Source organism: Carcharodon carcharias, chromosome 34, assembly GCF_017639515.1.
Source record: "Carcharodon carcharias isolate sCarCar2 chromosome 34, sCarCar2.pri, whole genome shotgun sequence".
NCBI lineage: Eukaryota > Metazoa > Chordata > Chondrichthyes > Lamniformes > Lamnidae > Carcharodon > Carcharodon carcharias.
The window spans coordinates 13,250,391-13,277,321 of record NC_054500.1 but is presented as its reverse complement, the minus strand read 5'-3'; the positions used below and the strand labels follow the sequence as shown (position 1 = coordinate 13,277,321).

The following is a 26,931-nucleotide window of genomic DNA, read 5'->3' as shown; positions in this document are numbered from 1 at the left end:
TTTGCTTATTCTGGCTGCTCCACAGACCCCAGGGCTCCACTAGCACCTCGCCCTGAGTGGCTGCTCCTCATCCTGCCAGTCTAGACACCGAGTGTTGGCAAGCTCTTCATCCATGGGAGGCAGAGTTGTTGATCCTAATTGAACCCTTACCTGATATCTACATGGCATGACCTTTTCCGACAAGGGTCAATGATCAGGGCTGAGTCCGCTGTTGCACCTGGCTGCAGTCAGAACACACCAGGACTGGAACTTGAGACTGTCTAGCACTTTGGCTTGAGACTGTCTGGATAAGCTCATTGAACCATCAGGAGAGTCTAGACAGTGTGTACTTTTTATTTTTATATTCTTACGCAGGGTGTGCGTCAGCATTGATAGCCCATCCCTAATTGCCCCTTGAGAAGGTGGCAGTGAGTTGCCTTCTTGAGCCGCTGCAGTCCATGTGGTGTAGGTACATCCACAGCGCTGTTAGGGAGGGAGTTCCAGGATTTTGACCCAGCGACAGTGAAGGTGAGCGGCTTGCAGGGGAACTTCCAGGTGGTGGTGTTCCCATGTGTCCGCTGCCCTTGTCCTTCTAGGTGGTAGCGGTCCTGGGTTTGGAAGGAGCCTTGGTGCTTAAAAATAAGGGGTCGCCCATTTAAAACGGAGATGAGGCAAAATTTTTTCTGAGGGCCTTGAGTCTTTTGGAACTCTCTTCCTGAAAAGGTGGTGGAAGCAGAGCCTTTGAATATTTTTAAGGCAGACGTGGATAGATGCTTGGTAAGCAATGTGGGGGGGGGGCGGGGGGTGGTGATAGGTTATCAGGGGTAGGCGGGATGCAGATTTGAACTTTCTATCAGATCAGCCGTGATCTTATTAAATGGCGGAGCAGGCTTGAGGGGCCGAATGGCCTCCTGCTCCTTGTTCGTATGAGTTGCTGCAGTGCATCTTGTAGATGGTACGCACGGCTGTCATTGTGCATCAGTGATGGAGGGAGTGAATGTTTACAGTGGTGGATGGGGTGCCCATCAAGTGGGCTGCTTTGTCCCAGATGGTGTTGAGCTTCTTGAGTGTTGTTGCATAGAGCTGAACATCTTCCTGCTAAGAGTACATCTACAGCGATGACATGCAGCCCCCTTGCTGCCTGTTAGTCTTGATCTGACCACAATGTAAGTATAAAATGTGCAGAAAGATAGGCTTGCATTTATATAGTGCCTTTCACATTCCCACAATATCCCAAAGCACTTAGTGTAGTCAGTCTTTTAAAATGTGGAACAGCAAACAAGCACAGGGAAGCTCCTAGATACTACAATGGATTAATGAACAGGCCATCTGTTTTGAAGTGATGTTGATTGTGATAAACATTAACCAGGAGAACTTCCTTGTTGTTTTTAGAGAAGACAGACAGAGCCTCAGTTTAACGTCTAATCCGAAAGACAGTGCCTCCAACAGAGCAGTGACTCCTCAGTACTGCTCTGGGCCTGTCTTTCAGCCTGAACTCCCCAGTGGTTTAGTGGGTAGAGCACCATTCATTGTGGGGGGCTAGCACTATAGGCTGGAAGTCCCACCCTCTGCAGAGGTTAGATTAACTAATCAAAACAATGATCAGGTTGCTACAGTTCCTCTCTGTGTTTTAGCAATGCCCCCATCTCTGCCAAAACCTTCGGTGAGGACGCCATTGGGTTTGCTGAGAGATGTCTCATACAGTTAAATAGTCTGTTGGCATTTACTGGTCACAATCACACATGGACAGGTAGTGTCGAATCGCTAGAACTGTGCCACAGCTGGAGTCTGTGCCTACAGGTGAAAATCAAAGGATGAAGTCTTAGTCCCAGGTTGTAAATTATTTTTCTTTTTTGTTCTTTAGATTTGCCTGCATCACCTAAGTCTCTCCGACAGAAAGAGTGGGCGAATGCTCCTAAGCTTGGCCTCGAGGAGGTAGGTGAGCCATCCCTCTCCTCTCTCTCTCTCTCTCTCTCTCTCTCTCTCTTTTTCTTTCTCCTAGTTCACGTGGGCAAGACTGGCAACCATCACCTGTGCCAGGCTCGGTTTGTGTTTATATGTCCTGCACACAAGGGCTACACTTGGACCTGTTTGTACCCAGACCTAGATATGGATGAGGCCCATGTTAACACTCCTTCAGTGTCTCTTTCTCCTGCTCTTCTCCCACCCATCTCAAGGGCAAATAGGGGTGGGCAACAAATGCTGGCCTTGCCGGCAATGCCCAAATACCAAGAACAAATAAACAAAAATGCATCACCATGTCCTCATTTTAATAATTCCAGGGTCTTTGGCTCCAGGGTACTGTCCTCTTTTTTTTTTTGGCTGAGCATTCACACTCCTCGCGCCCTTGTTGCTCAAAGCTGTGGGCTTAAGGCCGCTAGGAACCAGTGAGGCTGCTCCCGGTGTCCTGATAACAAGCAGCTTTCACTCCATGTCTGGGTGGCACTCAGTCTCATCCCCAAGAGGTGAAGGGGGCTTTATTGGCTCATTTGTACCCCCCCCCCCACCCCACCCCACATTTTGTCCAAGTTTCCTGATCTTCAGGAGCTGAACAAGTGGAAGTGTTGCTTATCCCAGGAAGCTTGGGGTGGGGGTAGTGGCAGTGGTGGATGGGATGGGATTGGCAGAATTAAGGTTTTTGTGAGAGTGGGAAAACTTAGGACAGCTCTTGGCCACAGGAATGCGAATGAGTGGACAGACATCAAGGTGTTATAGTCCCAGAACCCCGGCGAGGGAGCTGATAAAGTTTGAAGGATGGGTTAGAGGGGCTCTTTCTGCCTGAAACACGATTGAATTGTCTTTTATCTGGGCCTTTAGAAGCTTCTGGAGGAGGAATCTATGTTGGATTTCTTTGTGTTCCGTTAGCTGTGGTGTGATTTTTTATTTTTTCTCTTGCATTGTGAAGCTTGCACTGTTTTGTCCGGAGGCGGGGCGGTGAAGGTTATATCTGACACTCTGGCTGCCACATTTGCCTTGTCAGATTTGGATCATCCCTGGAAAGATGAGAAGCCAGGAGGAAAAGCCACCATGCTCCATTTCAGGTTGAAAAGGGGAATTAGGAATAGGAATGAAAGATGTTACATTTATACAGGACCCTTCACAACCTCAGCTTGCCCCACAGCACTTTACAGCCAATATAGTAAAGTCACTGTTTGTAAGATAGGAAAGTATACTTTACGCACAGCAAGGTACCACTCTTTTTAGTGATGCTGGCTGAAGGCATTGGTCAGGACACTGGGGAGAATTCCCCTGCTCTTCTTCCAAAATTACAGTGGATACTATATGTTCACTTGAAAGGGCCCGCAGGCTCTTGGTGCGCTGTGTGTGTGTGCGCTGTGTGTGTGTGCGCGTGTGTGTGTGCGCGTGTGTGTGTGCGCGTGTGTGTGTGCGCGTGTGCACGTGTGTGTTTGCGTGTGTGCACGTGTGTGTTTGCGCATGTGAGTGTGTGTGTTTGCGCATGCGCGTGTGTGACCTCGATGCAAGGTTCTTTAGCATGTGCATATTAGTTGAGTATGGAAGCACTGGTCACTGCTTTACCTCACACGGAAACTGCCTATGTTACCGCTTATGACAACTTCTGATACAAACAGCTACCTGTCATGGTGTAGTTGCAGGCCTCCCACCAGTGTTGCACCTCCCATTCCTGCCTTCCAACTCTCCTTGCTCTTTGGCGGTCAGCCTCGTTTCTTGGCCCGCTGTCTGCTCCTTTCTAACAGAGCCCTAGCTTTGTCGAGGATGGTTAGAATCCCGAACTCTCTGCTGAAAATTGTTGAAGCAAATACCAGATTTTTAAGGGAATTGGATGACGTTGTGGAGGGGAGGGTCACCCCATATCAAGGGCTATTGGGGAGAAAGCAGGAATAGAGGATTGGACTAGGTGGCTCAGCGTGAAATATGGTGCAGAATTGAAGGGCTTGGTGGCCATTTTGCATTGGAACATTGCATATCCAGCATCTAGTGTTTTGGACTTTTACAAGATGGCGTGGTGTGCCTGTTTCACTTGGCAGAAAAAAAGTGAAGTGATTCTTTATTGCTTTGAGCTGATTGCAGAGCTGGTGCTGGGGGTAGTCAGTGAAGGGAGTGAGGTTAGGACGGAAGTAACGTGAGAGGTGTCCTGGTTTAAGGATCGATAGGTGGTCTTTTCCCGGCATTTTTCTCCTTTGCCTCTGAAGGCGCCCGTTCTCTAGAGGGGGTGGCCCGATGGGCAGTGTCCGTCAGCACCTTCCCTGGCCAGTCAAGTGCGAACTGTGAAACTGAGCACTGTGTGAGGCATCGCGGCCCAGCCTGATTCCGCCCGTGTCCGCATGCCCAGGCAACCCGGATAAATTGGGAATGCTTGAACGCCGGCAGGTGTGAAATAGAGAATCAGCCCTCGGAGTCCTTCCTGAGGAAGTTCACTTCTGTGAAGATGTGGCTAGGGGGGAGCATCAAACATGTGGTTCTGAATTTCTGATAATGTTGAGGGCACTTCCTTAACCAGTAGCAGAGGAACTTCATGTATTCCATTTTCAATCTTTCACTGTAAGCCTCCAGAGCTGGGTTGGTTTTTTACCCCCTTTGGCACAAAGAGGACAGAGCCATTTGGATGTGGACAACACCTTCGAGGCAACAACAACTTGCAATTGTGTCTTGCCATTAATGGAGAAAGCCAACCTGCTGGCCCATGAGGGGCTGAATGGCCTCCTTCTTTGTTGTAAAGTTTAAAAAAAAAAGTCCCAAGGTGCTTCTCAGAAGTGTACGAGGTGAAAAATCAGTGCTTGAGCCAAAGGAGGAAATGAGGTAAAGAGTTAAGCTTTATGGAGGGTTAAAAAAAGGAGAGACAGGCAGAAGAGGGAATTCCAGTCTATGAACAGCTGAAGCCATGGCTGCCTTTGAAGCGAAGGTCAAGGGGATGCACGAGTGGCCGGGAATGGCGGAGGTCACGGCACCGGGGGGAGGGGAGGTCACGGCGCCGGCGGGGGGGGAGGGGAGGTCACGGCGCCGGGGTGGCCCTGGCAGAATTGAAGGACGAGGATGAGAACCGAGGCATTGGGATTCGGGGAGCTGGGTATCAAAGTAGGCCAGCGAGCACAGGGATGGGGGGTTAGCAGGACTGTGTATGGTAAAGGGTAGGTGCAACAAAGCTTTGGGTGAACTGAAGTTGAAAGAGGGTGGGAGGCTGACCAGGAACATTGAATATGAAGAAGATGGGTGTGGGAGGTGGCAGCACATTCAAGGACTTTGGGGAGCAGCTTTCATTGCCTATCCCTGATTGACTCTTCCTGCCCCCCATGTTAATCATTTGAAGTTAGTCTGGGTGACATGTGACTAATATAGGGGTGGCAGATTCCCTTTCTTGAGGGACATGAGTGACTGAGTTGGGCTTTCCGATATCCTGGGGGTGCATTGTGTATCCCTGTATTAATCTCGGTGCACACTTTCACATTGTGTTTCCTGCGCGTTAAAGCTTTGTACCTGGTGTGCTTTTGCCAGTGTTATTTCTCCTGCACGTAACCTCCAGCGTTCCTGTTGGCAGGTTAATCCGGCCTCCATTACACCTCTCCCTTTTATTCCCATCCACTCCCTAGAGCCCTCTTAACCTTTTGTCCTGCTATCTCCCCTAGCCCAAGAACCCTCCCCAAGTCCTTCTCTTTGATTGGACTTTCAGCTACCTCTCCTGCAGCTTATTGTCCATTTAGACCATAAGACATAGGAGCAGAAATTAGGCCATTCAGCCCATCGAGTCTGCTCCACCATTCAATCATGGCTTATAAAGTTTCTCAACCCCATTCTCCCGCCTTCTCCCCATTACCTTTGATCCGCTTACCAATTTCTTGGACTTTTGATTTGGGAGATTGAGAGAAAGGAGACTGGCATTCTGGATCACCTATGCCCAGTATCCGGGTGGATCCCCAACACTGTTAATCGGGCAAGGCATCGATTTATACTGTACCTCCTCCCTAATTTGTATGAGAAACATGGAGTGGTTGAGGTGCAAAGCAGAAGATGCATTTGAGGGGAAGCCACATCAGGAGAGAAAGGAATAGAAAGATATTTTGATAGCTGAGGGGTCAATTACCAGGGGGCACAGTTTTAAGGTGGTTGGCAGAAGGATTAGAGGGGACATGAGGAAAAGCTTTTTCACTCAGAGGGTGGTGGGGGTCTGGAATTCACTGCCTAAGTTGGTGGTTGAGGCTGAAATGCTCAACTCATTTAAAAGGTACTTGGATCTGCACCTGAAGCGCTATAACCTGCAAGGCTATGGACCAGGTGCTGGAAAGTGGGATTAAAATCAGCTTATTTTATTTTTCTCATTTTGGCCAGCACAGACACGATGGGCTGAATGGCCTCTTTCTGCACCCTAAACTTTTCTATGGTTCTATAAGGGTGAAGTGAAGTAGGGTGAGACGGCTTGTGTGGAGTTTAAACTCCAGGATGGTCTAGTTGGACCGAATGGCCTGTTTCTGTGCTGTAATTCTGTGAAGTGCCTTGATGTGTTTAAGGAGGTAAAACTATATTTATACAGTGACAGCAAAGTGGGGAAATCCCCTTAATATACAGTAGGATCTTTGGTTATGTGACTGGATCGAGCCACAGGATAAGACAATGTAAAGTCCCCCTCCATGGTGCTTGCCTCTAAATTTGGCTTCTTTGATTGTCCAGTTTCCATGACAGTGTTGCAGTGTAACCCCAGCTGGCACACATGCTAACGTCTATGCCTTTCTCTCGAGCCTTGTAACTTTGCTTTGAGTGAGGGCCACAACTCTGGGGGAGAACCCACCCCGCCCCTCTTCTTGATGTCAACCTTGAAGGCTCATCCAAAAGGTGGCACCTCCTGACGGTGCAGCACCCTGTCAGTACGGCACCGGGAGTGTCAGCCTCGACCGGATCGGGGCGTGACCCCACAACGTTCTGCCTCTCGAGGTGAGAGCGCGAACTCACTGAGCCGACGCTTGATCTCTCTCTGTCTCTCTCTCTCCATCCCCCCCTCCCCCAGGCGCATTGTCGCAGCCTGTCTCTTGGGCTTTGCTGGGATGAGCCTCGATCTGCAGGATTGCAGCGCGGAGTGTGGCCTGTGATTTCAGGTCCCGACAGGTGGCAGGCCAAGGGGCCAGACAACTCCCCCTGCAGCATCGATTTTCTTTCTCCGCAGAGAGGTAAATATTTGAAAGCAGCAGTGGAAAGCTGGCGTTGGCCGGTTCTGTTCACTTTGCTGCTGCCTCTTGTTTGCTTCCCCCCCCCTCTCCACCCCAAGTGCCCTTGTGCTCGACCCAGTGTTTGCTTTGAGCGTCACTTGTTTGTCTGGCCGGGGATCTGGCTCTGAGCATGTGCAGTGGGTGCCGCTGTCCTGCGAGGCTCTTCTGCCGAGCTGAGCAGCCGCCCAGGATGAGGGGGAAAGAGGGCACCCACACATGGCTGCAGGTCAGTGTGTGTCTGGCTGATGAGGGAAGTGCAGGTTTGCAGTGCAATCCTTGCGTTTCAGTTGATGTGTGTCAGTTGAGTTATGTAGCAATCCCCCCCCCACTCCACCCCCCCCCCCACCTTTTATTACAATGTGATAACTTTTCACCAGCCACTGTTATGCAAATTGCGCCGCAGCACAGTTCAGAGCCCAAATTCCTTTAGCCTTTGTAATTAAAGTGGTCACTTTGTTTGCATCTCAGACACAGGATACAGAATTAATGTGGCAGCGCCACTCACTGCAATCCATTATCTCTGTGCTGTGTAAATAAGGGTGAGAGAGAGAGAGAGGGATTGGGGGTAGAGGGGAGAGAGAGAATGGCAGTATACTCTGGACTGTCCCAGTGTTTGTTTATTGTAAACCAGGAAGTTGAGACTGAATGTTCGTCCTCTTTACACATATAGTCAGATCCACAAGCACGCGGCCTCAGGTTATAGACTTAGCAGCATCAATCTCCCCCCTCAGTGACATAAAGGGCTGGAACTCCCCCTTTCTTAGCCTTTGAGAGGCAGTAAGCATTCCCCTCTTGCACAAGGCCGAAAACAAGCAGCAGCTCCCCTGAGATATGTAGCACCTTTCCCTATTCTCCAGTCATTCACAGACAAACTGTTCACAGTGTTGAGCCCACATACATTCGGCTCCTCTCCCCACTCTCCCCCCCCACCCTGGCCACTCTTCACAATTCCCCCACATTGTTCCCATTTCAAACCCTGCAATTCCCTCATCCTCATTCCCTGTCTCTCGCTGCCCCCTCTGCCAACATTGTTCTATACGAGACTCTTGCAATCCGCTTACAGGATACTTGTGGCCTGTGTAACTTAGTATAATATTGCAGGGAAGGAATGGGGAGCAGGGTTGTGGTGGACGTAGGCGAGCGCATGCGCAAAGGCGCACAGACTCACGCTCCCAACAAGTAACCACAGTTTCTCCTTTCTCTTGAATAGTACGCGCAGGCGAAGCAGGTGGGGTGCACCCAGCACTGGGGGGGGGGGGGGGGTGTCCTTGTGAATAACCCTGTACCTGGTAGAAAGCTGACCGTGTCAGAGTTCTCCAGGCAGTAGCCTCCCCTTGAAGCCTGACGAATACCTGCCCCTCTCCCAGTTTTAACTTTGGAATGCCCTGAGGGCATGAAGGGTGCTATAGAAATGTAATTCATTCATTCTTTCATATAGCTTATCCAATTTAGTCAGGTCATGCTTCTGTGAAGCACCATGGGACATTTTACTAAGCTAAGAGTGCTACATAGACGTAAGTTGTTGTTGTACCTTCAGCTGCTTGAGCCCTAAGCTCTGGAACCCCTCCCACTCTGCACCTCTTTTTTGTTCATTAAGATGCTCCTTAAAACCAACCTCTTACCAGTCCAAATTCCTCCTCATGTGACTTGGTGTATCTGCTCACGTTCCTGTGAAAGCACCTCGGGATGTTTTGCTATGTTAAAGGCGCTGTATAAACGTTACTGCACAAGATCCAGAGAGGGATTGACAGGGGTAGACGAAAGCAAAACTCTGCGGATGCTGAAAATCTGAAATAAAAGCAGCAAGTGCTGGAAAATCTCAGCAGGTCCGGCAGCGTCTGTGGAGAGAGAAATGGTTAACATTTCGAGTCCAATATGGCTTGACTTTGGAGGTTGACAGGGTGGATGCTAGGAGTCTGTTTCCTCAGCTGGAGACTCTACCCTGTGGTTCTCGAGTCTCAGGATAAGGTGTCAGCCGTTTAGGACAGAAATGAGGAATTTCTTCACTCGGGCTGGCATTTGGGGGAGCGGGGAGATGGGTTGTGAATCTTTGGAATCTTCTATACTACAGGGGTTATGGATGCTCATTCCATTAAGTGCGTGCAAGCCTGAGAACAATATATTTTTGGACAACAAGGGAACTGAAGGAAGACAAAAACAAAAATACCTGGAAAAACTCAACAGGTCTGACTGCATCTGCGGAGAGGAACACAGTTAACGTTTCGAGTCCGTAAGACTCTTCAACAGAACTAAGTAAAAATAGACGAGGTGAAATATAAGCTGGTTTAAGGAGGGGGGCGGGGGGGTGGGACAGGTAGAGCCGGATAGAGGGCCACTGATAGGTGGAGATAACCAAAAGATGTCACAGACAAAAGGACAAAAGGGTGTTGACGGTGGTGATATTATTTAAGGAATGTGCTAATAGGTGACATTAAGGGTAGAAAGCAGGACGAGCAAGGTACAGATAGCCCTAGTGGGACTTGGGTGGGAGGAAGGGATCGAAATAGGCTAAAAGGTAGAGATAAAACAATGGATGAAAATACATTTTAAAATAATGGAAATAGGTGGGAAAAGAAAAATCTATATAAATTATAGGAAAAAGGGGGATCGGAAAGGGGGTGGGGAAGGAGGAGAGAGTTCATGATCTAAAGTTGTTGAACTCAATATTCAGTCCGGAAGGCTGTAAAGTACCTCGGACGGCCCGCTTCTACCTCCTACCCAAAATCCACAAACAGGACTGTCCCGGCGGACCGATCATGTCAGCCTGTTCCTGCCCCACAGAACTCATTCCTTGCTAATTTGACTCCATTCTTTCTCCCCTTGTCCAGTCTCTTCCCACCTACATCCGTGATTCCTCTCACGCCCTACATCATATCAATAATTTCCAGTTCCCTGGCCCCAACCGCCTCCTCTTCACCATGGACGTCCAATCCCTCTACACATCCATCCTCCGCCAGGATGGTCTGATGGCTCTCCGCTTCTTCCTTGAACAATCCCCATCCACCACTACTCTCCTCCATCTGGCTGAACTTGTTCTCTCACTGAACAATTTCTCCTTAAACTTGTCTCACTTCCTCCAAATAAAAGGTGTGGCTATGGGTACCCGCATGGGCCCCAGCTATACCTGTCTCTTTATGGGGTATGTGGAACATTCCTTGTTCCAGTCCTACTCAGGGCCCCTCCCACACCTCTTTCTCCGGTACATCGATGATTGCTTCTGTGCCACTTCATGCTCTCGTCTGGATCTGGAAAAATGTATTAATTTTGCTTCCAATTTCCACCCCTCCATGAATTTCACGTGGTCCATCACTGACACTTCCCTTCCCTTCCCTTCCTTGACCTCTCAGTCTCAATTTCTGGTGATAGACAGTCCGCCGCTCCCCACCCCACCTCCACAACCCAAACCCCCAACAGGCAGCACTGCAGAGCGTGTTTCATGCTGGGTGGGCCTTAATTGGCCGGCCCAGCGTCAAATTGTGGCCGGGCCCCCATCGTGGGTGGAGGTCGCTTCTGCGGCCACTCCTGGGCCCACCCGCTGAGCCCGCTGACCACCGGGAAACCCTGGCCCAGATGTTTTATTTGTGTGGTTTTCCACCCACGGTGGTTGACAGAGCCCTCAACCGTGTCCGGCCCATCTCCTGGACATCCGCCCTCACACCTTCCTCTCCCTCCCAGAACCACGATACGGTCCCCCTTGTCCTCACTTATCACCCCACCAGCCTCCGCATTCAAAGGATCACCCTCCACCATTTCCGCCAACTCCAGCATGATGCCACCACCAAACACATCTTCTCTTCACAACCCCCCCTCCCGCGGCGGCATTCCACAGGGATCATTCCCTCTGGGACACCCTGGTCCACTCCTCCATCCCACCCTACACCTCAACCCCCTCTCATGGCACCTTCCCATGCAACCACAGAAGGTGCAACACCTGCCCATTTAATTCCCCCCTCCTCACCGTCCAAGGGCCCAAACACTCCTTTCAAGTGAAGCAGCGTTTCACTTGCACTTCCCTCAATTTAGTCTACTGTATTCGTTGCTCCCAATGCGGTTTCTTCTACATTGGAGAGACCAAACGCAGACTGGGTGACCGCTTTGCGGAACACTTTCGGTCTGTCCGCAAGCATTACCTAGACCTCCCTGTCGCTTGCCATTTCAACACATCACCCTGCTCTCAAGCCCACATGTCTGTCCTTGGCCTGCTGCGTTGTTCCAGTGAAGCTCAACGCAAACTGGAGGAACAGCACCTCATCTTCCGACTAGGCACTTTACAGCTTTCCGGACTGAATATTGAGTTCAATAACTTTATATCATGAACTCTCCTCTTTCCCCACCCCCTTTCCAATCCCCCTTTTTCCTATAATTTATATATATTTTTCTTTTCCCACCTATTTCCATTATTTTTAAATGTATTGTTTTATCTCTACCTTTTAGCCTATTTCAATCACCCCACCCCCACTAGGGCTATCTGTACCTTGCACATCCTGCTTTCCACCCTTAATGTCCCCATTAGCACATTTCTTAGCACATATCACCACCATCAACACCTCTTTGTCCTTTTGTCTATGACATCCTTTAGCAATCTCCACCGATCAGTGGCCATCTTCCAGCTCTGTGTCCCAACCCCCCCCCCCCCACCCTTAAACCAGCTTATATTTCACCTCTTTTCTATTTTTCCTTAGTTCTGATGAAGAGTCATTCGGACTCGAAACGTTAACTGTGCTCCTCTCCGCAGATGCTGTCAGACCTGCTGAGTTTTTCCAGGTATTTTTGCTTTTTGTCCTAGATTTCCAGCATCCGCAGTATTTTGTTTTTATTACAGATAGCCCTATTGTGGATGGGGTGGGGGGAAGGGATCGAAAAAGGCTAAAAGGCAGAGATAAAACAACGCCTGGGGACAGACTGAAGGGAACTGAAGGAATTTGGGGAGAGACAGTGCCATTGAGGGAGGAGGTTCAGCCATGATTTTATTGAATGGCAGAGTAGGCTCAAGGGGCTGTAGGCCTACTTTGCTTTTATTTCTTGCAGAATTGCAAGCTGTTGTTGAGGGTGGATTATTAACATCAGCAGAGATGCAGTAACAAGGTTTTCAGTTTCTAATGAATCAGCAGTATGTGTTAATTGACTCATTGTCCATTTGGGGGTAGTGACTTGATTCCCTGATAAAGTTGCAATTTTTACTGAAATCTGTTACCCTAAACGTGGTTGCAGTAGAAGCATTTAGAAACCCGATTGTAAGACCCGCTTGTTACGTAACATTAAAACAAAACCCCAAAATAGCGCAGGCGCTGGAAATCCGTAAGAAAAACGATGGAAAATGCTGGAAATGTTCCAGTCAAGGCACGGTCTGTTATGAGAAGGAAAATATGATCGTCTCAGACAGGACCCTTCATTGGGACTCGTGTTGTCGATCGGCTCATAGGTCAGAGCAGAGCCAGAGGAAAATAACAATGAGAATACGAGAACTATAAAGTGGCTGGGTTAGGTACATGAGGGCAGTTCGTTAGCAAAAGTGATAATACCGGGAGACAAAATGAGGCAGGATGAGAGAAATTAATGGACTAAAAGCCATATACAGGAAAGCTTGTAAATGTGCGAATGGTCCAAACAATAGTTAGCCCACTTGGAGAGGGGGAGTGTGAAGTCCTGGTGGAGTGGTACAGGCTGCGATAGCAAGGGAGGGGATAAGTCAGTATCAGGGGACTGATGGGGTCCCCCCCCTTCATCCAGAAACCCAGCAGTCCCTTCCCTCCCCTCCTCCTAACGCTGGAAGCACCCCACCTGTCTGATTAGTTCCAGTAGTTGTATGTTGAGGAAGAATGAGTCTGAAGCTAGCCTGTACCTTTTAAACAGGTTTACTTCCAATTCAGCAAAGAAAAGTCACAGACTCTCCCAGTCCCTCCCCTCAGTGTTCCAGCTGTCCCCATATACATGTACCAATCCCCCTCACTTGTTTAATAATGCAATTGCTATTTAACAAAATGATTGCCATTGGTCGTTAACAATGTAATTAATAAGACATTGACACTGTCTTCCCTGTCCCTACTACAGGAGGGGAAAGGAGAAACTGGTTACTTGTTGGGATTGTTCTCCTTTGAGCAGAGAAGGTCAAGGGCTTAATTTAATAGAGGTCTTCAAAAAGAATGAGTTAAGAGTAAGTAAACTGCCTCCACTGGTAGGAGGGTCAGTAACCAGGGGACACAGATTTAGGTTAATTGGCTAAAGAACCACAGGCGAGATGAGAAGAATTTTGTTTTAATCGGTGAGCTATGATGATCTGGGCGTACTACCTGAAAGCAGATTCGATAATAACTTTCAAAAGGGAGATGGATAAATTCTTAAAAAGGGTAAATTGCAGGGTTTTGGGAAAAAGCCTTTTACTACAAATATAACTCCTTTATTCAAAAAGGGAGGGAGACAGAAAGCAGGAAACTATAGGCCAGTTGGTCTAACATCTGTCATAGGGAAAATGTTAGAAGCTATTATTAAAGATGTTACAGCAGGACATTCAGAAAAATTCAAGGCAATCAGGCAGAGTCAACATGGTTTTGTAAAAGGGAAATCATGTTTCACAAATTTATTGGAGTTCTTTGAAGGAGTCACATGTACTATGGATAAAGGGGAACCGGTGGATGTACTGTACTTAGATTTTCAGAAGGCGTTTGATAAAGTGCCACATCAAAGGTTATTGCAGAAAATAAAAGCTCATGTTGTAGGGGGTAACATATATTGGCGTGGATAGAAGATTGGTTAGCTACCAGGAAGCAGAGTGTTGGCATAAATCGGTCTTTTTTTTGGTTGGCAGGATGTGACGAGTGGGGCCTCAACTTTTTACATAAATGACTTCGATGAAGGGACTGAAGGAATGGTGGCTAAATTTGCATAGACACAAAGATACGTAGGAAAGTAAATTATGAAGAGGATATAAGGAGGCTACAAAGTGACATAAGTGAGTGGGATGAGATCTGGCAAATGAAATATAATGTGGGCAAATGTGAAATCATTCATTTTGGCAGGAAGATTGAAAAGGAAACTTATTATCTAAATGGCGAGAGATTGCAGCGCTCTGAGATTCAGAGGGACCTGGGTGTCCTAGTGCATGAAACACAAAAGGTTAGTACGCAGGTACAGCAGGTAATTAGGAAAGCTAATAGAATGTTATCATTTATTGCAAGGGGAATTGAATACATAAGTAGGGAGGTTATGCTTCAGTTATACAGGGCACTGGTGAGACCACATCTGGAGTACTGTGTACAGTACTGGTCTCCTTCAGTTCAGAGAAGGTTTACTAAGCTAATGCCAGGAATGGGCAGGTTGTCTTATGAGGAAAGGTTGGCAGGTTAGGCTTGTATCCACTGGAATTTAGAAGAGTAAGAGGCGACTTTACTGAAACCTTTAAGATCCTGAGGGATCTTGACAGGGTGGATGTGGAGAGGATGTTTCCACTTGTGGGAGAATCTAGAACAGGGGTCACTGTTTAAAAATAAAGGGTTTCTCATTTAAGACAGAGATGAGAAATTTTTTTCTGAGGATTGAGTGTCTTTGGAACTCTCTTCCCCAAAAGGCAGTGGAAACAGAGTCTTTGAATATTTTTAAGGTAGGGTTGATAGATTCTTGATTAGCAAGGGGGTAAAAGGTTATCAGAGGGTAGGTAGGAATATGGGGCTACGGTTACGTTCAGATTAGCCATGATCTTGAATGGCAGAGCAGGTTCGAGGGGCTGAGTGGCCTTCTCCTCTTAATTCATATATACGTACATATGTATGAGGTGATTTGCTCTAATGGGATAGCTCTTTTAAAGAGGCATGATGGGCACATGGTCTCCTTCTGCACTGTATGATTGTACGATAAGCTGTTGGAGTAAAGGCCATGGGACTTGCTGGCATATGAACTGCTGTATCCAGATCCAAGTCAAAATATTTGCCAGATTGTTGTTAACCTGTTCTGATTGGTGTAGTCTTTCACATGTCCTCTCAATCAGTCGGAAGGTGTTGATTCTTGCTGGGTTACAGTTCTGTGACTGTCAGTTGTCCTCTTGCTTTGCCTGCAAGGGGAGTGAGGGGCTATTTGATAATGGGTGCACCATAGATGCTCTCCATCATGGATCACAGGTTGCAATGCAAGAGGAGTCCATTCAGCCCATCTAGGCCAATGCCAATGGATGGATGATGACCAGGAGTAGGGTCCTCGTTGCAGCCTTGGCTGAGAGCGGCCCACAAGACTCAGATCTGGATTAGCAATGGATGTTTCAACTGCACAAGAGTGCTGCACTGGGCAGTGATCACGCACATAACCTGTAGCAAGATTCCAGGCATATATACCTGCAGCACAGTCACTGGCAATGGTGGTGTGCAGACAGTGGGATGTTGTGTTTGGTGGTTTCAGATGGGATGGTTTCATATGGTATGAGTTTGAATCTCACAGCCTGGCAGTGGGCTGCGAGTCTTGAAGCGGAGACCTACAAGCTCGGCACAATCTACCGTTTTTAGTGTTAAAGTGTATAATTAGTAGAAAGCAAAGCAAGAGGAAATGTAGGTTTTGTTTTTAAATTATCGACAAAGGAAATTGTCCTTTTGGGGAAAAAGAGGGAACTTCCAGTGAGAGATTTTGACCATTATGCCTTTTAATTAGTTGTGAGGGGATCTGTGAAGCTCACTTTCCGACACACGCACAGCGTGTCTACGTGATCCGATACCGCGCGGCGTGTTGGCGTGGCCTGCTGTGTGCGGCGTGTTTAATACAGCACCTTGCTCGCAGTGCTTTATATAGTAAGCTTTTTGCAATGTTTGATGCGTTAAATCCAGGAACTGCATAGGATGTGGTGACTTGTTAGAAAATGAAAATGCTGCATTTCCTCTTTTTCGATGCGTGCAGAGGGCTAGAGCACCGGGAGAACTCGGCTGCGGTTGGCGTCGAAAACCCGGTCCGTGTTTGTGTTCGGGTCCGGAGCGTTTGCCCGAGCGAGCGTTCCAGCTACCCGGCCACGGAGGATTGCGAGGATTATGTTTGCACCGTGAACAGAACTCAGCTCGGGAGATGCTTCCAGCTTGAGTCGGGTCTGTGGGATTCTCAGACTGAGGGGCTGCCAAGGTTTTGCGCTAAAGAACAGTGTCTTCACCCTTCTGCCCCTTGCCGACGGCTGACATTCTTTGCACCTTCACCCCGAACACCCCTGCGTCAAGTTTCACTCTCACAGCCTTGTTGCTGCTGCTGCTATGACTTTTTAGGCACATTTGGACTCCAGGAAATGAGTTCTGTCTCCCTACGAGCATGTTGTCCAGGACCTCAAGAACACGTTGATCCGAATGGTCTTCAGCACTGGATCGGGTTGGCCAATCAATGCAGGTATTCTTAGCGTGTCTGGGTCCCTCATTGTGTCACCCATGGTTCAAGTACAAAAGGGTTGCTTTACTTCATTACTGTTGCGTTTAGAAGTGTTTTAGGGCCTAATTAAAGGGGTTTTCTGTTTTCTAAAAGGATGTTTGTTCGAGGTTTAGATGTTAGGGTGTTGCACTCTCGCCTTTGAGTCAGCAAGTTGTGGGTTCAAGTATCACTCCAGAGAGTTGAGCACAAAATCTAAACTGACACACTCGGAGCAGTGCTGAGGGACTGCTGCACTGTCAGGTGCTGAATTTCAGATGAGGCATTAAACTGAGGGCCTGATGCCCTTTTAGGAATGTGTAAAAGATCCACTGGCACTATTTTGAAGAGAAGCAGGGAGTTCTCCGTGGTGTCCAATTTCTCAACCAACGTCATTTTAGTAACAAGACAGTTTACTCATTAACACATTGTTGTTTGTGAAGGCTTACTGTGTGCAGATTGGCAACTGAGCTTACTACACTGCAACAGTGACTACTCTTCAAAACTACTTCATTGGCTGTAAAAGTGGCTTGAAATCCCAAGGTTGTGAAAGGCGCTATGTAAATGCAAGTTTGTTCTTTTATTGATTCATTCCATATAGTCTAGTTTCATCCATGTGATGTGGCGCAAGAGGCCACTTTCCCAGCACTAAGAGATTTTTCACCAAACGGCTCTGGTCTGAATCACAGAATTGTTATGGTGTGGAAGGAGGCCATTTGGCCCATCGTGTCTGCACCAGCTCTCCAAATGAGCAACTCACTTACTGCCATCCTCCTGCCTTCTCCCCATAACCCTGCACATTCTTCCTTTTCAGATAACATTTTAATTCCCTTTTGAATGCTTCACCTCTACCACACTCAGGTAGTGCATTCTAACCCTGACCACTCGCTGCGTGAAAATGCTTTTCTCATATCATTACTACGTTTGCCAATTATTTTAAATCAGTGCTCTCTTGTCCTTGATCCTTTCACAAGTGGGAACAGTTAACACACCTCCTGATTTTGAATACCTTTATCAAATATCCTCTCAGCCTTCTTTTCTCCAGAGAAAACAGTCCCATGTTCTCCAATCTATCTCCATAACTGAAGTTCCCAATCCCAGGAACCAGTCTCATCAATCTTTTCTGCACCCTCTCTAATGCCTTCACATCCTTCCTAAAGCGCAGAGCCCAGAACTGAACACACTACTCCAGCTGAGGCCAAACTAGTGTCTTTAACAAGTTCAACATAACCTTGCCCCTGCACTGTATGGCCCTATTAATAAAACCCAAGATACCGTACACTTTATTAACCACTCTCTCAACTTGTCCTGCCACCTTCAATGACTTCTGCATTTCTACATCCCAATCCCTCTGCTCCTGCACCCCCATTAGAGTTGTACTTTTTATTTTATACTGTTTCTCAATGTTCTTCCTCCAATCTGATTCACTTCACATTTCTCTGAATTGAACTTCATCTGCCACCTGTCCACTAATTCCACCAACTTGTCTTTGTCCTTTTGAAGTTCTACACAATCCTCCTCCCAGTTCACAATGCTTTCAAGTTTTGTATCATCTGCAAACTTTGAAATTGTACCGTGTACAACAAGGCCCAGGTCATTAATTATATCAGGAAAAGCAAGAGTCCAAACACTGACTCCTGGGGAACTTCACTACAAACCTTCCTCCAGTCCAAAATACATCCATTAACCACCATTCTCTGTCCCCTGCCACTCGGCCAATTTAATATCCATGTTGCTACTGTCCTTTTTATTCTCTGAGCTATAACTGTGCTTGCAAGTCTGTTGTGTGGCACTGTATCAAATGCCTTTTGGAAGTTCAGGTACACCACGTCAACAGTATTGCCCTCATCGACCCTCTCTGTTAACTCTTCAAAAAAGAAACTCCAGCAAGTTAGTTAAATAAGATTTCCTCTTAAACCCATACAAGCTTTCCTTAATTAGCCCACATTTGTTCATGCGACTATTCATTTTGTCCTGAATTATTGCTTCTAGAAGTTTCCCCACTACCGAAGTTAAACTGACTGGCCTGTTGCTGGACTTTTCCTTACACCCTTTTTTGAACAAGGGTGTAACATTTGCAATTCTCCAGTCCTCTTAAGGAAGACTGAAAAATGATGGCCAGTGCCTCTGCATTTCCACTCTCACTCACTTCACTCAGTACCCTTGGATGCACCTCATCCGGTCCTGGTGCTTTATCCACTTTAAGAATAGACAGCGTATCTAATACCACCGTGTCAATTTTAACTCCTCCTTTCACAATGGCCTGGGTCACAATATCTTCCTTGGTAAAGGCAGATGCAAAATGTTCATTTAATAACTCAGCTATGCCCTCTGCCTCCATGCAAAAATCCCCTTTTTGGTTCCTCTTTTTACCACCCTTTTACTATTTATATGCCTATAAAATATTTTGGGATTCCCTTTCATGTTGGCTGCCAGTCTCTTTTCATACTCCCTCTTTGTTTCTCTTACTTGCTTTTTCACTTCCACTTTGAACCTTATATATTCAGCCAGGCTCTCAATTGTATTTTCTACTTGACATCTGTCATAAGCACAGGTTTTCTTCCTTATCTTAATTTCTATCTCTTTTGTCATCCAGGGAGCTCCAGATTTGTTTGCTCTACCTTTCCTTTTTGAGGGAATATACGTTGACTGTGCCTGAATTATCTCTTCTTTGAAAGTATCCCATTGTTCAGTTACTCTTCTTTACCTCTCTGCCAACCTTTGACTTGGCCCAGGTCCATTCTTACCCTATTGAAGTTGGCTTTCCCCAGTTAATTATTCTTAGTCTGCTGTTCTTTGTCCTTTTTCATAGTCAGCCTAAATGTTGTGACACACAATCACTATCCCCTAAATGTTCTCCTACTTGACACTTGATCCACTGGCACATCCCCAAGAACCAGACCCAGCTGTGCCTCATCCTTTCATTGATTGGAAACATACTATTGTAGAAAAATTTCCAGAACTTGCTCTAGGCACTCCTGCCCCTCTCTGCCCTTTTGCAGTACTACTATCCTAATCTATATTCAGTACATTAAAGTCCCCCATTATAACTATAAGTTTTTCACTTCTCCATAATTTCCTTGCAAATTTGTTCCTCTACATCTTTCCCACTACTTGGTGGCCTTTAGGCTACACTGAGCAATTTTTTTGTTCCTTAGCTCCATCCAAATAGTTCTGTCCTTGACCCCTCTGGGAGATCCTTTCTCTCCAGCACTGCTAAGTTCTCCTTAATGAATACTGCCACCCCTCTTTCCCCATTTTCTTCCTTTCCTATCGTTCCTGAAAACCTTGTATCCAGGAATATTTAATATGCAGTCCTGCCCATCTTTGAACCAGGTCTCTGTTATAGCCACAACATCAGATTTTCACATGGCAATCTGCACCTGTAACTTATCAGTCTTATTTACCACAAACATAACCCTGATTTAGACTTTGTTATTTTCTCCCTTATGCTGACCCCACCTATTAACTTACTATTCTCTATTCTACTGCTATCTATCTGTCCCAGTATTCTGTGCACCTTGATATTCCTCTCTGATATTATTTCTTGCTTCTAACACCCCTGCCAAGTTTGTCTAAATTCTCTCCAATATGCCCCTCGAGGAATCCGGTCCCAGTTCTATTTAGATGCAGCCCATCCGACCTGTAGGAGTTCCATCTCCTCTAGAGCCACTCTCAATGTCCCAAGAATCAGAAGCCCTCCCTCCTGCACCATCTTTCCAGACACACATTCATCTACTTTATCTTCCTATTCCTATACCCACTTGGGAGTGATCCAGAGGTTACTACTTTTAAGCCCCTGTTTGCTAATTTCCTACCTCGCTCCCTAAATTCAGACTGTAGGACCACATCCCTCTTTCTACCTTTTGTCGCTCATATCCAACAACTGTTGGCTGTTCAGTGCCCCCCCCCCCCCCCTCCCCAGCCCCACCACTGCCAGGGTGCTTTGCAGATGTTCAATGATATCCTTTACCCTAGCACCAGAGGGGCAGCACACCACCCTGGATTCATGTCTGCAGCCATAGAAACACCTGCCTATTCCACTAACTAATGAATCACCTATCACTATTGTTTTTCCAGTCTTCCTTGTATCCCCCTGTACATCTGAGTCACCTGTGGTGCCGTGGACTTAGCTCTGACTGCATTCCCCAGATGAACTATCCGTTTCATTAGTATTTAGAACTGAACCCTGGCTGGAGAGTGGCATGCACTCAGGGGACTCCTGCACTATCTGCCTGTTCCTTTGTGACTACCTGGTGATCACCCATTCCTTCTGTCCCTGCGTGCTTTTAAACTGTGGGGTGACGACATCTATAAACATGTTATCCACAAAGCTCTCAACTTCCTGGGTGTCAGCTGCTGTTCAAGTTCCAAAACCTGGAGTTCAAGCTGCTGCAACTGATGGCGCTTCCTGCACAAATGGTTATCCAAGACATGGGAAGTGTCGTGGGGTTCCCACACAGCACAGGGTGTGCACTGTGGAGGTCAGAGCAGCCCAGCCATTTCTCTATTTATTTATTTATTTATTTATTTAGTTAACTGTACTATTGCTAATAAAACTTAAACCTTACTGCTGTTAATAAACCTTACTAATATTGATAAATCCTACTAATACTAAACACTCCTTACTAGTCATAATAAACCTTACTTAAAAATAAAACATACCAGCTTGTCACTTGTTACTTAATATTAATGTTTTTATTGTTTTTAATCTGTTTAGACTCAGTCACTAAGCAGCGATACTCAACAACGAACTAACTTGCAACCTCACTGTGATGTTACGTCTTGGTCTTGGTCTTGGTTTTGGTTTCTGAATGTGGCTCTGAACTCTTACTGTGCACTCTCACTGCTTTAGTAGCCCTGACCTCTCGCCTTCTCTCGCCGCTTTTATGGTCTGGTTGTGATTTGAAGTGATTATCAAAGACCCTCTGTCAGGAACAGACTGTGCTACTGATCTAACTGCAAGCATGGAGAATTATACATTAATGCAAGGTAATGCAGATGCTGGAAATCTGAGTGGGAAACAGTTAACCTTTTGGGTTTAGTGACCTTTCATCAAAACTGTTCTGATGAAAGGTCACGCGACCTGAAACATTAAGTCTGTTTCTTGCTCCACAGTTACTGCCTGACCTGCTGAGTATTTCCGACATTTTTTGCTTTTGTTTCTGGAGGATTGTTTCTGCACATTTCATTACTGGACTGTAAGGAAAACACACATGATGTGATCCTTTCAGACAAAGTGAATTTTCTGAAGTATTTCTACTATAGTTTCTGAAGGCAGTGTACTCTCATTCACTGAGGTCCAAATTGTGCTGTACTTGTCACTGGCATGGGAAGTGGGTCTATCCTGTGGCCCTACTTTCCGAATGAAGTCCTTTTTCCTTCATCCCAGGAACACTGATGACTCTGGATTCATTGCGCATCCCAAATGACTCTTGAGTAGGTGCTGCTAGGCCAACTTAGTTTGGGGCTTTGCATTCACTTTTGGGAAATGGGCATCGCTAGCAACGAAATCATTTATTGCCCATTCCTAGTCTCCCTTGAAGGCAGTGGCTCACCACCACCACCACCTTGAACCACTACAGTCCACATGGTAAAGGTGTTCCCATAGTGCAGTTGGGTAGGGAGCTCCAGAATTTTAACCCACTGATAATGAAGGAACCTGCAATATATTTCCGTGCGTGGATTGGGCCAGTATCTGGAGGTGATGGCATTCCCATGCACCCGCTGCCATTGTCTTTCTCTGTGATAAAGATCATGGGTTTGCTAAGTGCTGTCGAAGGAGTCTTGGCGAGTTGCTGCAGTGTACTCTGTAGATGGTACACACTGCAGGTATTGTCCCAGACTGGACAGGCACCCTTTCCTGAAACGGTTGAGATTTTAAAACACAAGATTCAATATCCAACACTTAACCCCCTCACTGACAAAGGTAGAGCAGTTTGGCTTATTAAATCTGTGCCACCATTGTTCTGCATGAGGCACTTTATCCAACAGCAACAAATGGTCATTTATTTTTTCAATCCATAAATTAATTACCAGGCTCACCTTCTTGTAGGGAATGCTGACCTTGTTAGTGATGCTCAAGTCCCATGAATGGACAAGAAAAATGAATGCAGTCTCTCAATTTGCCACAATGGGGTTGGAACTCATACAGTTGTTTCAAGTTGTACCTGTTCAATTTACAACTGCACGCTTCAGTTGGCGATTGAGCTTGGTAAACACTTGAGAGGCAGCTAATGAAACAAAATGTTGGAATGTTACTGAGGGACGCCACAAACTGAGTGCGGTCCAGTGTTGTGGGCCTTTGCTCAGTTAGGCTCTTCTCAACCTGCTCAGACCTTGGCTCTCCACCTCCCCCACTCCCCGCCCCCAGCCAGGCCTCAAGGTTGTGGGCTCAATCCCACTCCAGGGACTTGAGCACACAGTTGCAGTTGACTCTTCCATGCGCTGCTGAGGGAGTGCTGCACTGTCGGATGTGCCATCCTTCAGATGAGATGTTGAACTGAGGCCTCGTCAAATGGATGTGAAGCAGTGATTGTACGTTTTTTTGATTAAAGTATGTCCCCGCCCCTTTTCAAATTTGATTTGTAATCACAGGTACCACCTAAATAATAATGCTACTTTCTATAGGCAGGAAATTCTGGACGCCAAAAATATGTTTTTCTTTTGGTGTCGTTTCGCCCCAAAACTGAAGAACAGCAGGTGAGAGAGACACTCGTGAACTGTCATCGATCAACTTCTTGGTGCCCAACACCTGGTGCTTTTTGTGGATAAGCTCCAGGATTCCCTCCCTAAACCTCTCCATCTCTCTTCCCTCCTTTTAAAATGCTCCTTAAAACTTTGGCTTTCTGTCCAAATTATCTCCTTATGTGGCTTGATGTCAATTTTTGTCTTATTCATTCACGGGATGTGGGCTTCGCAGGCTGGGCCAGCATTTATTGCCCATCCCTAATTGCCCCTTGAGAAGGTGGTGGTGAGCTGCCTTTTTGAACCGCTGCAGTCCATGTGGTGTAGGTACACCCACAGTGCTGTTAGGGAGGGAGTTCCAGGATTTTGACCCAGCGACGGTGAAGGAACGGCCGATATATTTCCAAGTCAGGATGGTGAGTGACTTGGAGGGGAACTTCCAGATGGTACTGTCCCCATGTGTCTGCTGCTTTTGTCTAGATGGTAGGGGCCGTGGGTTCGGAAGGTGCTGTCTAAGGAGGCTTGGTGTGTTGCACTTGTAGTGCATCTTGTAGATGGTACACACTGCTGCCACTGTACGTCAGTGTTGGAAGGAGTGAATGTGGAAGGTGGTGGATGGGGTGCCAATCAAGCAGGGCTGCTTTGTCCTGGATGGTGTCAAGCTTATTGAGTATTGTGGAAGCTGCACTCATCCAGGCAAGTGGGGAGTATTCCATCACACTCCTGACTTGTATCTTGTAGGTGGTGGACAGGCTTTGGGAGCCAGAGGGTGAGTTTCTCTCTGCAGAATTCCCAGCTTCTTACCTGTTCTTGTAGCCACAGTATTTATGTGTCTGGTCTAGTTCAGTTTCTGTAACCCCCAGGATGTTGATAGTGAGGGGATTCAGTGATGATGGTGCCATTGAATGTCATTGAGCAATGATTAGATTCTCTCTTGTTGGAGATGGTCATTGCCTGGCACTTGTGTGGCGTGAATGCCACTTGCCTCTTACCAGCCCAAACCTGGATATTTTGCTGATGGGCACAGACCGCTTCGCTATATTTTGTTTATGACGCTCCTGTGAAGCAATGGGATGTCAAAGGCGCTACATAAACACAAGTTGTCGGAATACATGTCAGAAGTCTCTCTGCTACTTTTGCTAAATATTTTTCTGCAAAAACCCTGCAACAGTACTGATTATTTCGTGGACCCCAAATTGCGAACCACTGACATGAAAGATGGCACAGCCCTCTCTTTGAATAAGTGCGGGAGGTTTTCTGGTCAATGTTTACCCTTCAGTCAACATCACTTCTTAAAAAAAATACAGATCTTTTGTTTTCCTGTTCTGAAGCAAAGCAGTCCGCATGGTGCATTTTGAGTTTGAGCTGGAAGCTGTGGTTGAATTCTGTGTAAGAGGAACATGTCACAGTGAAAGAGTGAGTCATTGTTAAAGCAGAAAAGGTGTTTCCATTTTTAGCATTTTAATGCTTTTTGTGTGAGGATCACAACTGTGCTTTCAAGCCCCTTATTTGTTTATTGTGGATTTATGTGCGGGGGATGCAAGGTAAAACTGAACTCTGTTTGACTAAACCACAACAATTCCACACTCTGGGATTTGTCAGTGGGGTTGTGGGTACAAGCTGCAGCTTACTCAGTTGTTGGTGCTAATAACAATGGGATCATTGTGTTTAGGTTAATGCACCTAAATGTTGTGTGATAATTAGAATACATCTCCATTAAGTTCAGTACTTTTCCCCCTGTGAGCATATATTGTAGTAAATTTAGAAGATTAACACTGGTGGAAAGACTCTCCTCTGGGAAGAGAGCAGAGAAGGGGGGGGCGGCGTCAGTAGTTTAAAATGATCTCTAAGAAACAAAGCTATCTGAAACTTATTTTATGTGCATTTGTTAGAGCAGTATTAACCCCTTCCTTCACTTCCTATTGGATTCATCTCCATGTCTCTAACCACTTCCTATTCCTCCCTCAGTTTGCATTGCCCACCACAAACAGCCTGGGAAAGATAAGGGAAGCCAGGGATTCAGCAAACCTATCACAGATTGCTCTTCTCATCCCCTCAATAGGCAATTGGACCAATCACAGAGGGATGAGAAATGAAACAGCCACATTTATACCACACCTTTCTTTACCTCAGGAACAAATTTGTGCACAGAAAGCTCCCATAAACATAGTGGGCCGAATAGCCTCTTCTCGGGTGGTAAACTATGGATCTTTGGGTATTTCCGATTTAAGTGGACACGGCGTTAAATTCCACATGGCTCCCCTTAACCCCTCTTAGTGAAACCCTGGTGATTTGCACGGATTAATATATATTCTGTTGCCTCAGCCACATCCCTCAGCAGCTCCATCACCACCTGCCATTGTATGGTAGCACGTCCCCCGCATTTTTAAATACGGAACTTTGTGTGTGAGAGACGTGGATCTACTGGGAGATTTCAGAGCAGCCCGGTTCCTGTGTTTTCATAATCCGAACTCTCTCCCCGATTCCTCCAAACAGACTTTACATGGTCACGTTGTTGTCTCAAAGTTCATGAAGTGCTTGTGCGCCGCGTTTCACAATATCCTGTAGCTCCTTCTGTCTGTCCTTTTGAAAACCCTTAGCTATTCAGTGGCTGTCCATGCTCACTACTAATGCCAGTCATCGCACTTAGATTATATTGGGGGGGGGGGAGAGGAGGTGACACTGTACTTGGATCTCCACCTTACCAACATTCAAGGGGTGAGAGCTAGAAGCTGGAGGGAGAGGGTGGGTCAGTACTGCTGTGGCTGGGCGAGGTGGGAAAACAAAACTGCAGCAACCCCCTGGCCAGTTTGTCACAGTAACCAGCTTATTGTCTCTGATCGCTTCGCCTATCTCTCTCTCTCTCTCTCTCTCCTTCCCTCTTCGGCTCCTTGACTCCGGGACGCCGGGGAGATCTTTCCCTCCTCTCTTCCCCCCACTGAGAGAGCAGACAGGGCTTCTTTGAATGAAATGGGGGGGCGGGGGGGGGGGGGGGGGGTTGTGTGTTTTTTTTTTATTATTAACCAAGTGCTCTCTGCTGCTGCTCCTCCTCCTCCTGCGGACTGCCTGTCATTCCAATGACCCTGATAACAAACATTCTTCTCCCCCCCCACCCCCCCAGTAACTCGGGTTGTATTTCCTTCTGTAGCGACCACCTTTCAGCAGGTGAGGCAACACCTTCCACAAGAGCCATGGTGACCCAAACACCACACTCCAGCCAGCCCCCAACCTGTGTGCAAGGGACCCCCCCCCCCCGCCACCACCACTCCAAGTGAATTGAGGTTGGGCTGTCTCAGTGCTGTTGTAACGAGCAGGGAGGGACTTACCGTGAAGAAACCACCCCCCCCCCCCCTCATCCATTGCCAATCTCCCCCTCCCTTGCAACCAGCAGTATGGTGAATGCAGTGATCTTAATGGCTTATTTTTTTTTTAAATCACTTTTTTTCTCTCTCTCTGGTTGATTTTTGTTTAACTTTCCTAGGAGGTGACATGGCTGCAGGGGGTGGGTGAGAGGGGTGAAGGGTTTTAGTCGTGGCTGCTCGTGGGACAGGCTGGTGAACCAGTCCAGTCGGCCTTTGTTATTATGGGTCCTGCCAAGTGTTTCCCTCGAAGCTGCGTGCATTCACGGCCGTGCAACAACCTGGAAGCTACCACGCAGGCCGTCCGTCCCCCCGTCCCCCCTTTTTAAAGAGCGTGTCTGTGCAAAGAATGCACCATGCACGGAAAGGAA

The 26,931-nt window shown here is 47.0% G+C and overlaps 1 protein-coding gene across 4 annotated transcripts in view; it reads left to right on the top strand.

Annotated features, from left to right (window-relative positions):
* The window catches only part of LOC121272712 (RAC-beta serine/threonine-protein kinase), a 103,853-nt gene that overhangs the window by 39,071 nt on the left and 37,851 nt on the right, over positions 1 to 26,931 (top strand). The window contains exon 2 of one of the 4 annotated variants that reach the window (XM_041179477.1): positions 1,844 to 1,914. The exons of 1 other annotated variant lie outside the window; for it this stretch is intronic. The gene's annotated coding sequence lies outside the window, so the exon portion shown is untranslated. Of the gene's footprint in view, positions 1 to 1,843; positions 1,919 to 16,360; positions 16,500 to 26,931 lie in introns of those variants that run through there. 2 more of the 4 variants (XM_041179478.1, XM_041179479.1) reach the window with 2 other exon arrangements.